Genomic DNA, 14,853 nt, shown 5'->3' on the forward strand with positions numbered 1-14,853 from the left:
AAAAATGAGGACCTAATGTCAGGGGTTTAAGTGGAGAGAAAATGTTTTGAGAATGATGTACAAATGCGCTTTACACAATTGATATGTGTATGGATTGCGATAACAGTTGTATGAGCCCCTAATAAAATGTTTTAAAAAAGACCACAAACAAACAAACAAACAAAACATATTGTTGAGAATGAGGGGGGTCAGAGCAGAGACCCCAAACCCATCTATAGACAATAGGCCATTCCCTCACAGATGAGTGACAAGTAAGGGATGAGTCAACCAGGGCTCAGTATAGCTCTGATAAAACACAATATTCCTCTGGTTTCCTGAGGCTTCCTCACACCCCACTATCATGACCCCAGTCCTGCCTTTCACTGTGGGTTAGATGGGAGCCTGTACACTGGGACAGATAATATCTCACAACACATGGAATCCAGGTCAGATGAACCCCTCAGTAACAGAAATGTAGCGATACCAAGAGTGGAGGGGAGGAAGAGGAACCGATCACAATGATTGACATGTAACAATACCCTCCACTCCTACCCCACTGGGATGAACAACAGAAACCGTGGGGGAAGGGAGACAGTGGTCGGTGCAAGATATGAAAATAATAATAATAATTTATAATTTATCAAGGAGTCATGAGTGTGGGGGGGGGCAGGGAAAAAAGAGGAGCTAATACTAAGGGCTCAAATAGAAAGTAAATGTTTAGAAAGTAATGAATGTATAGATTGTTCTAAGAGCTGTAAAAGCTCCCAATAAAATGATCTTAAAACAGAAAAGAAAGGCCACAGTGGACAGTGCAGACACTATGAATACAGTAGGTTACAGGTACCACGGTATAATTTACATATAATTTAAATTAATTTACATATAATGCCTGGTATATCTTTCTTACCAAAACCAAACCCACTGTATCAAATCAATTCTTTTAGTGATCCTAAGAATATAAATCTTTATGGGGACATATTCAGCCTTCTTCCGTAGAGAATCTGGTGGGTTTGAGCCATCAGCAATCCAACGCCTATGCTACAGTGCCACTTAAGGGGTAAGGCCTCCATAAATACTTTAAAAATTGGAGTTTATATTCAGTTTCCACTGTCAGGGCCATTTTCGAAAACAGTCCTTTCATCATATTTCAACTTATAGCTTAAATAATATATACGAAATGTTGATTTTTCTACTTGGTTTCGAGATACTTCCCATCCTATTTGAAAACTTTATTTACCAGTTTCCTGTATTACTGTCCCCCCTCTCTCACACTTAATTTCATTGTCTTCCTAGATACCATCTATTTCCTCAAAAATTTTGCCCATACTTTTTGGGGGGCATGTTCTTTCAGTATCACCTGTTCATTTTACAAAGGTTGCTTGTGTTTTAACCCAAAAGAAGTTATCTTTCCGAGATCCGGCCAGAGTCACATCTTTCACGCTCTCTGTATCGCTCTAAACCATAGGGCCTTCCCTTTTCTGCACTCTTGCTGGGCCTAAACATGGCTTTCTTTTAGTCTGGGCTCAACAACCATAACAACTCAATTCCTGAGGCTAGTGAGAATTGCTTGAGAGTTCTCCTGCATCTCCCTCCCAACGCATACACACCCTGCGAGCTCGACGATCGGAACTCCATGTGGGTGCATTGGAAGTGAAGAGGCAAATTCACAACAGGCATCTCACATTTACTTTAAAGATGATCAAATCCACAAAACTGTTAACCATAAAAAACCTGATCCAAATTACAAAAGCCTGCCAGAAACTGTTCCACAGCAGTGTGTGATAATTAGGTTTTATGTCAGTTTAGCTGGACCAGAAGTTCTGTTGGTTTGGTACATGAGACCCCATAACAGGAATCCTGGCAGCATAGAGGTTATGTATTCAGTTGTTAAGTACAAAGTCAGCAGTTTGAAACCACCAGCCGCTCCTGAGGAGAATAGCATTTCTACTTCTGTAAAGAGTTACAGTGTTAGAAGTCTACAGGGGCAGTTCTACTGTAGCATTGCTATGAGTTGGAACTGACTCGGTGGCAGTGAGTTTTTTTCCCCTTTAAGTTTAATCCCCCATAATGTGATCTAACATAATAAAATAAACTCCATAGTGGAATCTGCTGTGAGTAGAGTGGTGGAGTGAAATTTCTTTTCTTTTTTTAAAATTTAATAATTGTATTTTGGGTTCATACAACTCTTATCACAATCCATACATTCATCCTTTGTGTCAAGCACATTTGTAGCTATCATCATTCTCAAAACATTTGCTTTCTACTTGAGCCCTTCATATTAGCTCATTTTTCCCCTCCCTCCCCATTCCCCCCTCCCTCATAAACCCTTGATAATTTATGTTATTATTTTGTCATGTCTTACACTGTCTGACGTCTCCCTTCACCCACTTTTCTGTTGTCCATCCCCCAGGGAGGAGGTTATATGTAGATCCTTGCAATTGGTTCTCCCTTCCACCCCATCCTCCCTGTATTGCCACTCTCACCAGTGGTCCTGAAGGGATTCCCTGTGTTTCTAATTCCTATCTGTACCAGTGTACATCCTCTGGTCTAGCACGATGTGTAAGGTAGAATTGGGATCATGATAGTGGCGGGGTGGTGGAGCTAGGGGGGGGTGAGGAAGCATTTAGGAACTAGAGGAAAGTTGTATGTTTCATCATTGCTGTACTGCACCGACTGGCTTGTCTCCTCCCCGCAACCCTTCTGCAAGGGGATGTTCAGTTGCCTACAGATGGGTCTTGGGTCCCCAATCTGAACTTCCCCTCATTCAAAATGATTTGATTTTTTGTTCTTTATCACAAGTTTCAAGGAGACCTAGTTACACATTGGGCTGTAAACTACAAGTTTAGCAGTTTGAAACCACCAGTTGGTTCTCTGGAGAAAGATGGGACTTTTTATTTTTATAGAGTTACAGTATCCGAAACTCACATGGGCAGTTCTATACTGCCCTGTGATATCACTATGATATCACAATACCCACTGGATGGGAGTGTGTTTTGAGTTTGACTCAAGTCTCTAAGTCCCACCAAATGGCTGGGTGGAAGTATGCAAAGAGTGGTAAAACTAAGAGGGAATCAGTCAGTTTTCCTTACTACCCCCTCCCTTTAAAGATGGTACATCCTCCCCAGGATATAAGGATGTGTCATCTTTGAAGTAAGAGCAGAGAGAAAAACTCCTAGAACCTTGGACTAAGATCTTTGTCTGTCTGAATTGGCATAGGCTGCTCAGATATATCAGAGTGTGGCATGGAGGCTAGAGGAGGAGCGATGAGATGAGGTACCTTCTCCTCATCTGGCCCAAGACTATGAAACTGTGGGATAGGCAGGCTGGCTTCCTGGCTAATGAGGCAAAGGCCAAAGGACCACATGGCTAAGAGACTGTGGAGCAGAGGGAGACTTGGGTATCATTTGGCTGAGAATTGGAGAGACTTGGCTATTGGCTGAGGAGACCAAAGACTATACCTGTATTGTTTGCTGTTCCTGACTTGTGATAACCTACTAACTTCTCTAACAGTTCCTTCCATCTTGGAAGAAGTACAACCAGAATGCTCCTTAACGGCAAGGACGGCAGGACGTATTTTGGACATGTTATCAGAAGAGACCAGTCCCTGAAGGAGGACATTATACTTTGTGAAGTGGAGCGGCAGCGAAAACGAGGAAGGCCCTTGATGAGATGGTTTGACACAGTGGCTGCAATAATGGGTTCAAACGTAAGAACAATTGTGAAGATGGTGCAAGACTGGGCGGTGTTTTGTTCTGTGTACACAGGGTTGCTATGCACAAGAATCCAGAGTACCAAACAACAAAGTCCCTTCATTGTGACTATTCTCTGTGAGTTGTGTGGCCATTCCAACAAAGTACTGAATCCAACATAGATGCAGAGTGATGTGGAAGGAATGGTTGGTACCAAAATAGGTAAAGAAGGACGGATTATGGAAGCTGTTTGACCCCTGCCTCATGGCAATAAAGAAGCCATAAGTCAGAAATGTCTACCTCCATGCTGAACAGTTTTAAGAAGAGTAGGGTGTAATGCAATCCCCTTTCGTAGGTCAACAGCCCTGATGCAATTGAAAGGAAGTTTCCTCAGGTTGAGACCCATTTCCTCTATTAGTGGTTGCTGTGGGAATGCTTGCTAGCTTTTTGCTGGGCCTACATCCTGCATCTGGTTCACGGATTTCTGGCTCTTTGGACTTGAGCCAATGAACTGCCATACTGCCTGCTGTATCTGGGAGCTAGCAGCAGCTTGTCATCTGGCTTGTTGACCTTGGATTCATCCTCCTCTGCAGCCACCAGCCTGTGGTGTTTCTGCTGGTCTCGAATTCATCAACCCATGAAGCTACACGGGTCAGAAGTCTTGTCTAGCACCTAACCCACAGACTTGGACTCTGTCAGAACTTGCTTGCTTCTACAACTCTAGAATCATTTTCTTGGTATAAATTTCTCTAAATATATACATATGTGTATAATTGGTTTTGCTCTGTAGAGAACCTAGCAATGTAAATAATCTTTTCCAGTTAAAAGATGTTAACAAACCATTGATTTAATGAAAAAGACTGTAGACCAGTGGTTCTCAACCTTCCTAATGCTGCAACCCTTTAATATAGTTCCTCATGTTATGGTGATCCCCAACTATGAAATTATTTTTGTAGTTACTTCATAAGTGTAATTTTGCCACTGTTATGAATTGGGTGACCCCTGTGAAAGGGTCATTTGACCCACAGGTTGAAAACTGCTGCTCTAGACTCTCTTAAAGTAAATCTCATGGCTGCAAATGGGTCCCAGTGTCCCTGAGTTGATTCTGACTTATAGTGACCTTGAACAAGGTTTCTGTGGCTGTGCAACTTTCTCCTGTGGAGTGGTTAGTGAGTTCAAACCACAGCTGCACCGAGATGGCTGCAGTTGCGTCAAAAAACCCACTCACTGCCATAAAGCCGATACCACGTCATAGTGACAAAATGGGAGCAGAACTTCCCCTGTGGGTTTCCGAGGCTGTAAGTCTTCACTGGAATATCTTCCAGGCCAGAAGTCGCCTACTACAGGTAATCCTAGACTTAATAACATATTGAAATCACTAATGCTACCATCTGTTATTTTTTATGTACACATTACGTAAGTAATACATACTGCATATAATGTATTCTCAGATATTTGCAGATGTTCAAAGATTGGATTTTTAAAACGTAGTGATAAAAAAGGGCAATGATAATGGAACAAACAAATCAATGAGAAAGTTCATTTAGCAAGAACCAACCCTAAGAATCCTTGGAAGGAAGCCCAATGGAATTTGGGAACTAAACTAGTTTATCTCAATAAGCTGTAAGCGCCCCCAAATAAAATGATTTAAGAGAGTGAGTGAGAGAGAAGGGTTCAGAAATCATGTTAACATTAGCCAATGATTAATCTCCTATTCTCCTAACAGTAACTAGCTTACTTCAAAAGGATCCTCGGTGGCACTGTTACTCTTTGAACTGCTAATGTGCTAATAGCAAGATCAGTACAAAGCTGCATCACTCCTCAGGAGGAAAATGACGCTGTCTACTCCTGTAAAGTCCCACAAGCTTTGGAAGGCACAGGGGTAGTCTACTCTGTCCTGCAGGTTTGCTAAGAGTCAGAATTCACTCTGGCAGTGAGTTTGCTTTTGGAGTGAACTTCAAGCCACTTGCTGCTTTTCCAGAATCAGAATGATCTCCCTGTATGCATGTAAAGTAACTGCTGAGAATTGAACTTTGCTCCAATTTTTTCCCTTTATTAAAAGTTCCTTTTATCGGGGGCTTTTACAACTCTTATAACAATCCATACATCAATTGTATCAAGCATGTTTGTACATATGTTGCCAGCATTCTTTTCAGGACATTTACTTTCTATTGAACCCTTGATATCACTCTTTTTTCCCCCCCCTCCCCCCGCCCTCGTGACCCTTTGATAAATTATTTTCATATTTTACACCGACCACTGTCTCCCTTCCCCCATGGTTTCTGTTGTTAGTCCCCCTGAAGGGGGTGTGTGTGGTTATGTGTCCACCATTGCGATCGCTTCCCCCTTCCTCCTACCCTTCTGGGACTGATACTGCCATTCCGCTTCCTGGATTCCATGTGTCGTGAGCATTCCAATTTCTTAATTGCAACATATGCTGAGTGAATTTGTAAGAGGAAGAACATAAACTCACACCAAAAACTTTCATTGTCAGAGTAGCAGAAGTGTAGGTGCGGAGGTAGCAAAAAACCTGTCTTCAATATTTCCCTTGTAATTTGTAGTTTTCATCCTTCAAAAAACTTATATAAGGAAAAAAACAAAAACAAACCTAACTGACATCTAGTCAATGCTGACTCACAGGGACCCCCTGTGGGTTTCTGAAACTGTTTACGAGAATAGAAAGCGCAATCTCTCGCTTATCTGCTAGTGGTTTGAACTGCCGACCACGAGGCACCAAAGCTCCATTTATATAGGCGAGTACCGCGGAAAGGACTGAAGCAACGTTACTTGCTGTAAGTACAACCTTGATTTTGGTTGGAGGTTTCTAGGGTTTCCGAAGCCTTCACAAGGGGAGTTCGAGCTCCCACAGCCAAAAATGCTCCCAAAGTTGTGCTTCCGAGCGAGGCACAACCCTCTCACGGGATGGCGCAGGGCAAAATTCCTTCATTCGAAACGCCAGACGGGAAGTCAGACGTCAGTGACCCACCAGTCAAAGGTTTCCTTCAGGTACTAGACTACGGTCAGAGGAAGTACCGGCCGGAAGACTTTTATCCAGGCTCTCGCGACTCCTCCCAGCTTTGCTCGTCGTACTCTGCTTTTGGTGTCCGAGTGCTTCGATCGTCTCGGGCCGACCCTCCTGATGCTGGCCTGAGTTGTGCCGCAGTTCCCCCAGGGACCGAGCTACACCCTTTCCTCAAAGCACCTCCTCCTCTACGAGTGCTCATCGGGGCCAACTAGAGCTCGGCGAGGAGGCAAAACGTGTTTGGAGACAGCCGCTCCACCGGTTCCGAACAGCAGGCCCCGCGTAGTCGCGGGGCGTGACCATAGAGAGGCAGCCGCCGCTCTGGCCTTGGTTTGCCCTCTCTATGGTTAAACCTGGTCGGGAGCCGTCAGGGGGAAAAAAAACAGCGACAGAGACTGCACTGCGCAGGCGCGTTAGGCTCCATTTTTTTTTTTTTTAACCCCAACCCGGATCGCTTCACCTCGTGGGGGTGGAGGAGAAGGCGGTGGCTGTCTGGTGCGCAGGAGCAGCCGCAGCCGCAGCAGCAGTCGAGAATAATAACTGTAAGTATTGGGGTAGGGCGAGGAGATTTAGAAACCGAGCCCTGCGAGGCCCTTGTCCCCCAACCTGCAGTCCAGGCTGCGAGTCGGGGTGAGCGGAGGTCCAGTGCTGCCTTGGACTCTCGGGTGCACTTTGCGGGGGAGGGGGCGGCACTTGGACGGGAACTGGGACGCGGAGCTGGATGGAGGGTTCTTGATTCCACCGGTAGGTCGCCGATCCCAGGCTGCTTTGCAAGGACGGGGTGCGGGGCAGCGGCCAGCGCGGCTTTGTGTGCCCTTGTCTGCCCGAGACCCCACCCCATCCCCTAGTTTCTTGGGCCGGCCGGGGGAAGCCCCCGAGGTCCTGTTTGAAAGGAGCCGGGGGCTGCCAGGAAAGGGAGCGAGGGGAGTCACCTCAGCTCCTCGGCGGCCCAGGACGGATGTGGAGAAAGACCCGGAGGAAAGGGTTGTGGCGGAGGAGGCCAGCGCTCCCCGCCCGGCAGACAAAGCGGACTTGGAGGCGCTGTGCAGGGCGGTCCACCCGGAGGGATGTGGTCCCCTTCGCCCTTGGAGCCTGCACAGAGCTTTTCCCCGAAGCGGCAGAAACAGATACAGGCTCACTTCAGCCTCCTGCAGCTTCTTCAACTTGCCTTTGTTGTTCTTCAGCATTGGCAGCAAGGCGCTCTGGCCAAGATGCCAGTGTGATCACCGTGCACGTTGTTAGCCCCGTTGGGTTACTGGGGAGCTAATCGAATTTGGCTTTCCATTTTCTAAGCTGTGCGGATGAGTTTGGGGAGTCCATAATCTAACGTATTATAAATGCATTCAAAATAGTTGTGTTTGTTTCATTGTTTCCCCCAAATTAAAAAAGTCTAGGTGGAGCCTTAAAGCACCTGGTGTTGCGTTTAAGTGAGTTTCAGACTTATAATGTGGTCTGTTTATTAAATACTGACCATTTGTAGTATCTATTAAACCTTTTTTTATTTGTGTTTTTGATGGCAGTTTACACAACCAAGTAGAATTTCCTTTGGTAACTGTTACTACACAAATTGTTCAGTTACTTCAGCTATATTTTCCACTGTGTCATATTAATTTCGTTCTGGATGTTCCACTGAAAATAATGTTATTTTCCTGTCCCCTTACCCTTTCATCCTTACTTTAGAGTAATTGTTGATCATTTGGTCTCCGATAAGACTTGTGAGTGCTTTAAACATGATAATTGATTTTTAAATGTGGCAGAAAGAGCTTCATATCCTCCGGTCTTGGCGAGTCAAGAAGTGAGAGTTTGGGATACCATGTGCCCTGTGCCCTATTGAGGGGCCAGTCGTATCTATTCTGGCTTTTAGAAGTGTTCTTTTGCTTACTATTATGACTTGTGACGTAATACTGAACTCTTGATACCTAGCTGGCAAGTGGACTTGCTGAGGAATAGTTGGCGTTGACATTGTGCATCAAGCCAGTGGGAGAAAAGAAACATGCAGCCATCATAAAGATAAAAATAACGTGAATGCTATAAGTTTTGGTGAAAGGCTTGCTTATTCACGCTTAAAGCTGTAATTTTACTTTTTTAGCAGTTGGTACTCAAAACTACTTGTATAGTTATTATTAGCTAAGTTGTAGTGCAGTGTTAGATTTAAAAGGTTTTATTTTTGTTGAGTTTTCATCCAGAACTTTTAACTTAACCAATTAAAATTAGCCAAAATTGGAGCTTCTTTGAAGAGACTTTTGAGGCGATGGGGGAGGTGAATATTGTATCTTGCACTGGAGTTCCAAATGCAGGAAAAAGCTTTAGCTAAGTTTACATTGTGTTAGAATTCAATTTGTGTTAGAATCTAAATTCAAAATCTCTTAGTAGGCTGCTTTGAATTAACTCACAGACAACTGTATAATATATATACACAATAATTAAATGTTTTACTGTTCTGATAACAAGCAAACATCTGAAGTTTGATTTGTTTGCTTCTTTAACTAGTGTGATAGGATTGGTTTAGTGTACTTAGCTTATGGGAACTTGCTTTTTATAGTGCAAGATTTCAGATCCTTAAAATAGTTTGACAGGGCTGTTGAGAAATGATTGGCCAAAATAACGTTATGTTTATTATTAAAACCTGTTATATCCACTGGCTTTGTTTTTAGATTTTTTGCTTCAGTGTCTTGTTAATTCTGCTTTCTTATATAGGTAAGTGTCTTGATTTTTTCTTGAATTTAGACCTGAAGCTTAAAATATTTGTTCTTAAAAACCTTCTACTTAAAGTCATAGTGCTTAGTGGTATAACGTTTTTTTAATTTCATAGTAGAATGGACAAATATTACAATAATTTAAGGGTTTTTAAATATTAGACTTTTTGGCTATTTTGATAATGCAAGTTTTATTGTTAAATGAAATAGTGGAAATATCTGTCACATAGTAGACAGGAGTTTTAAAAAGAACATGCTTGAGCATTTGTTTGTTAAAAAATAGCAAGTAGAGGAAAGAATTGGCAACAGAGGAAATATGATATACTGTATGTACTTGAGTATAAGCTGAGCTTTTCAGCACATTTTTAATGAGGTTTTTGTGGTAAAACTAAGTGCCTCAGCTGGTATTCGGGTCGGCTTATACTCAAGTATATACAGTAATTATAGTTCTAAAATATAATTTGTTTTTACCCATTGCCAGCAGGAGCATCATCCATGATATGTGGTTGACTAAATGATCTCGCAAGGCTTCTTCAGCTCCAGAATTTACCGATGGTTTCCAGCTGGTTCTTCACCACCCCAAGGCTGCCTCTTTCTTTGATACTCAGATCATTACCACACACAGTGCTTTTCCTTCCCAAATTCTTGTAGCCTTCATACTCTGCAATTTCCCCATGGGTTTGCTAAGACTTATCTCAAATGCACTTAGATGGGCTTTCTTCCACAATCCCTGTTTTGACTTCTCTTTTTCCTGCATGGAAGTCCTTCCACTCCTTACTAAGATGTTGTCGTCTTCACTTTTCCACTTGCGGAAGATTCACTCCTGTGCAGTTACTCTTTCCTCGGTCCTTGAGGGCACAGGGGCTTTGTAGAACACAATTTGGTGTCTTCTGATGTTTACTGCAGAATTTATATACCTGTAATGGGGATCATATAATGTATGGAAGCATAAATAAAATATATCATAATCTAGAATACAACATAAATCTTGGAAGAACAACTAGAGGACAGATAGTCCATATCCTATGTTATATCTACTACATTTCTGATCGTGAGCTTTATACTTTAGGTATTTTTGTTACTAGACAGGTTTGATTAATAAAAATAGTTTTATTAAATCTGCTCCCTTCTTTTACCTGTTGCTCTTTCATTAAACCCCCACAAGTAACCTGATGCGAGTCTGTTTCTTCTCCCCATAATGTTGTTGTTGTTAGGTACTGCCATGCTAGTCTCAACCCATAGCAACTCTATGTACAGTGGAAGAAAATATTGGCTTGTCTTGTACTATTCTCCTAATCTCCACTTTATAGCCCTTTACATTTCATAGGACACTTATCAGGCTTTATATAGTGCAGTTGAGAAGACGAAAGGGCATAAGTATAGTTGAAAAGATGTATGTAAGTAGTCCCCAAACTTCTGGGGCTCATAGTGTAATAGGGAGACAGACAAAATATTGTGAAGTGATGTTAGTGAAACTGACATGTAAACAACTCTTGATCGTTTATCTACTCCTATTTAATATGGTTTTCATCATGTTGTCTTTAGACAACTCTGCTTTATCAGTGTCCTTTAAATGCAATGTTTGAAGTAAAACACAGGGCTTTAATATGACCTGTGTACCTATTTTCTAAGTTTAGGAAACTATCAGCAATTTTCAAACATTGTTGTATCTGGACTCTGCTCTATGACTCTGGGCTAATTAATCTCTGTATTTAAGTGTCTTTACCTATGCATTTGGGGAAGATTGTTAATAGTGGTTACGTATTGGGTTGCTAACTGCAAGGTCTGTAGTTTGAAACTACCAGCCTCTCCTTAGGAGAAAGACCGGGCTTTCTACTCTCTTAAAGAGTTACAGCAGTGGTTCTCAACCTTCCTCATGCCGCAACCCTTTAACACAGTTCCTCATGTTGTGGTGACCCCCCCAACCATAAAATGATTTTCGTTGCTACTTCATAACTAATTTTGCTACTGTTATGGATTGGGTGACCCTTGTGAAAGGGTCGTTCACCCCACAGGTTGAGAACAGCTGAGTGACAGTCTCACAGGGCAGTTGTACCCTTTCCTATAGGGTTGCTGTGAAAGGGATTTTTTAATATTGTCTACTGGTAGGTCTGTTTAAATGAAACAATCTCATGAAGTGTGAGAACAGTGCCTGACATGTTCTTATTGCTGTTGAGTTAATTCCGATTCATTGGTTTTCAAGAATGATCTTTGGGAGGCGATTACCAGGCTTATCTTTCAAGACACTTCTTGGTGGGTTCAAACCACCAACCTTTTTCCTATTGGAGCACTTACTATTAGAAGTTAGTAAAAAAGTAGTGTAGTTGTGGGAATTAAGTCCAATGAATCACTTCAGGAGCATGTTAAAATATAGATGCCCGCATTTGTCCCTTCTGTCCAGATACGTAGGAGCCCTTGTGGCATAGTGTCTATGAGTTGGGCTGCTAACCACAAAGTTGGCAATTTTCTCCTCCCATCAAGAGCTGCAGTAACTGATACAGGGCCAGTTCTTCCCTGTCCTATGTTGTTATTAGGTGCTGTGGAGTTGGCTTCAGTCCGTAGCAACCCTGTGCACAACAGAATGAACCACTGCACAGCCCTGTGCCATCCTCACAATTGTTCCTGTGCCTGATCCCATTGATGCAGCCATTGTTTGGATCCATCGTGTTGAGGGCCTTCCCCTCCTACGCTGCCCCTCCACTTCACCAAGCCTGATGTTCTTCAAGGACTGGTCTCTGCTGACAACAGAACCAAAGTGTGTAAGATGAGGTCTTGCCATTCCTGCCTCTAAGGAGCACTCTGGCCTTACTTCCTTCAAGACGGATCTGTTTGCCCTTTTAGCAGTCTATGATACTTTCAATAATCTTCTCTAGCACCACAATATAAATGCATCAATTCTTCTTTAATCTTCCAACTTTCACATTTGTTTGAGGCAATGGAGAAGACCATGGCCTGGGTCAGGTGCACTTTAGTCCTCAAAGTAACATCCTTGCTCGTCAACACTCTAAAGAGTCTTGTGCAGCACTTTACCCAGTGCTGCTTCCATGAGCATTGATTGTGGATCCAAGCAAGATAAGATCCTTGGCAACTTCAACCTTTTTTCCATTTATCATCATGTTACCTATTGGTCCATTTGTGAGAATTTTGTCTTCCTTACATGAGTTTTAATCCACCCTGAAGGCTGCAATCCATGATCTTCAACAAACGCTTCAATTCCTCTTCACTTACAGCAAGCAAGGTTGTGTCATCTGCATATCGCAGGTTGTTAATAAGCCTTCCTCCAATTCTGATGCTGCACTCTTCATATAATCCCACTTCTCTGATGATTTTTTCAGGATATAGACTGAACAAGTATGGTGAGAGAATACAACCTTGACACACACCTTTCCTGATTGTAAACTATACTGTTTCCCATGTCTTGTTCACACAACTGCCTCTTGATCCATGTACAAGTTCTGAATGAGCACAATGAAGATTTCCGGAATTCCCATTCTCAAGATTATTCACAGTTTATTATGGTCTACTCAGTAGAACGCCTTTACGTAGTCAGTGAAACACAAACAAGCATCTTTCTGGTATTTTCTGCTTTAACCCAAGGTCCGTTGACATCAGCAATGATATCCCTTGTTCCATGTCTCTTCTGACTCTATCCTGGGCTTTTGGCAGCTCCCTGTCAATGTGCGGTTGCAACTGTTGTTGGATGATCTTAGGCAACACTTTACTTGGATCCCTGTTCTATGGGGTCATTATAAGTCAGCATCCACTCGATAACAGTGAATTTGGCTTTTTTTTTTTTTTGAGTCCAGATACATTAGTTGGTCAAGTCTATTTCTAAGGGGATTCTTACCACTCCAAATCTTCAGAAATAATGTTGCCAATGACTGAATTAACTTTTATGAATTTAAATAATCACCTAAATTATACATTAATAACAACAACAAAACAAACTCATTGCCATTGAGCCCATGCTGACTCATAGTGATCCTATAGGCCAGGGTAGAACTGCCCCTGTGAGATTCTGAGAGTGACGTTTTTTATTTTTAAGTTTTATTAGTATTTTATCCATTTGTCATACAATCCAATAATTCAGTTGTATCAAGAAGAGTTGTACGATTGTCATCATATTCAATTCTAGAACATTTTAATCTTCCTTGTAGTCATTGTTATTCATGTAATTATTATTTTTCTAATCGTGGCAAAAATACAATAGAAGTCTTCAATTCCACAACTTACACTTGTATACTTCAGTGTCATTAGTTGCACTCTTTGTGACTTACATCCGTTATTGGTATTCTTTTCTAAGTTACTCTGCCACAGTTGGCATAAAGGCAGTCCCTCTGCAACAACTTCTCCGCCTTCACCTATGTTAACCATCGATCATGTTTTTTGGTGTGATTTTCTTGATATGGTATTCACATATCGTATACTTCCAAGGTTAAATCTCTTTTTAAAATAAATTTTGTAATCACAATCATTGCTCCCTACCCCTTCCCCTGCTTTCATTGTTTTCTCTCCAAATCCCCTCATCCTCCCTATCACCATCCCCACCCTTATATCTCCTGTAAAGCCTTGCATTAGGGATTATCTCTATGTATCTACTCCTGTGTTTCACAAACTGGCAAACCCAACAGAAACAATAAAAAATGAAAACAAATAAAATGGTAAGGATAAAATAAAAATAATATAAAAATACAAATACAAATAATGATTAAGAAAGAAAAGATGGCCATCAATATTTAAAAATCCAGGGAAGATATTTTTGTCATGGACTGAGCATGAAATACTTGAGCCTAGAACAAATTCAGGGTGGATCGAGAGGGAGGTCAACTGACTACAAGTATCATGTTTGATCCGATAATCAAGTTTACAATGTGTGATAGGTAGGTTTATTGTGCCATCCTGGCCAATAGGAACGTGGGATTAATAAGGTTGCAGTTTGATTGGAGGGCAAAGAGATAAATGGTTCGGCAAGCTCCACCCCTCTCTTTCACTCTGGCGATCAGACCAGTGTGCGGCTGCTTTAGCTAGTTCTCTGCCTCAGCTTATGAGCTACACTACTTGTGGGACAGCCAACCCGTGGATGGTACTGCCAGAGCTTGAGGCTCCTTCGAGATCTGCTTCGCTGTGCTGCTGGTGTACACATTACTTGAGCTTGAGGTTGTCGGATCCTGTCTTCTTGCATTGCTGGAGTTCGATAGACCATCCGGGCCTGCTTTGCTAAGCTCCTGAGCTGCTGACTGTTGGTGACCCACCCTGCTGTTTGCTGCTTGTGGCCGGACTGCCTGCATTGCCTTAGGGAAGACTCAGCTGTTTGCTTTCTTGACCTTGAACCTAGCAGCCCTTGTGAATTTAAGGGCTTCCAGTGTATTAACTGTTCCACGGAAGTGAGTTGAACTGAGCCCTCTGTACTGCTGTGTGGACTAATTAGCTGTTACATACCTCCATGCTGTACCTATCTATCCATCCC

General features: G+C 42.4%; 1 protein-coding gene across 2 annotated transcripts in view; it reads left to right on the forward strand.

Moving 5' to 3' along the window:
• Positions 1 to 14,853, forward strand: part of CLASP1 (cytoplasmic linker associated protein 1) — a 354,339-nt gene that overhangs the window by 51,699 nt on the left and 287,787 nt on the right. Inside the window, exon 1 of one of the 2 annotated variants that reach the window (XM_045287432.1) lies at positions 7,157 to 7,232. The exons of the other annotated variant lie outside the window; for it this stretch is intronic. The gene's annotated coding sequence lies outside the window, so the exon portion shown is untranslated. Of the gene's footprint in view, positions 1 to 7,156; positions 7,233 to 14,853 lie in introns of those variants that run through there. 2 annotated transcript variants of the gene reach the window in all.

This window comes from Echinops telfairi, unplaced genomic scaffold (assembly GCF_000313985.2).
Source record: "Echinops telfairi isolate 266 unplaced genomic scaffold, ASM31398v2 ScPeMD7_15;HRSCAF=58, whole genome shotgun sequence".
NCBI classification, from domain to species: Eukaryota; Metazoa; Chordata; class Mammalia; order Afrosoricida; family Tenrecidae; genus Echinops; species Echinops telfairi.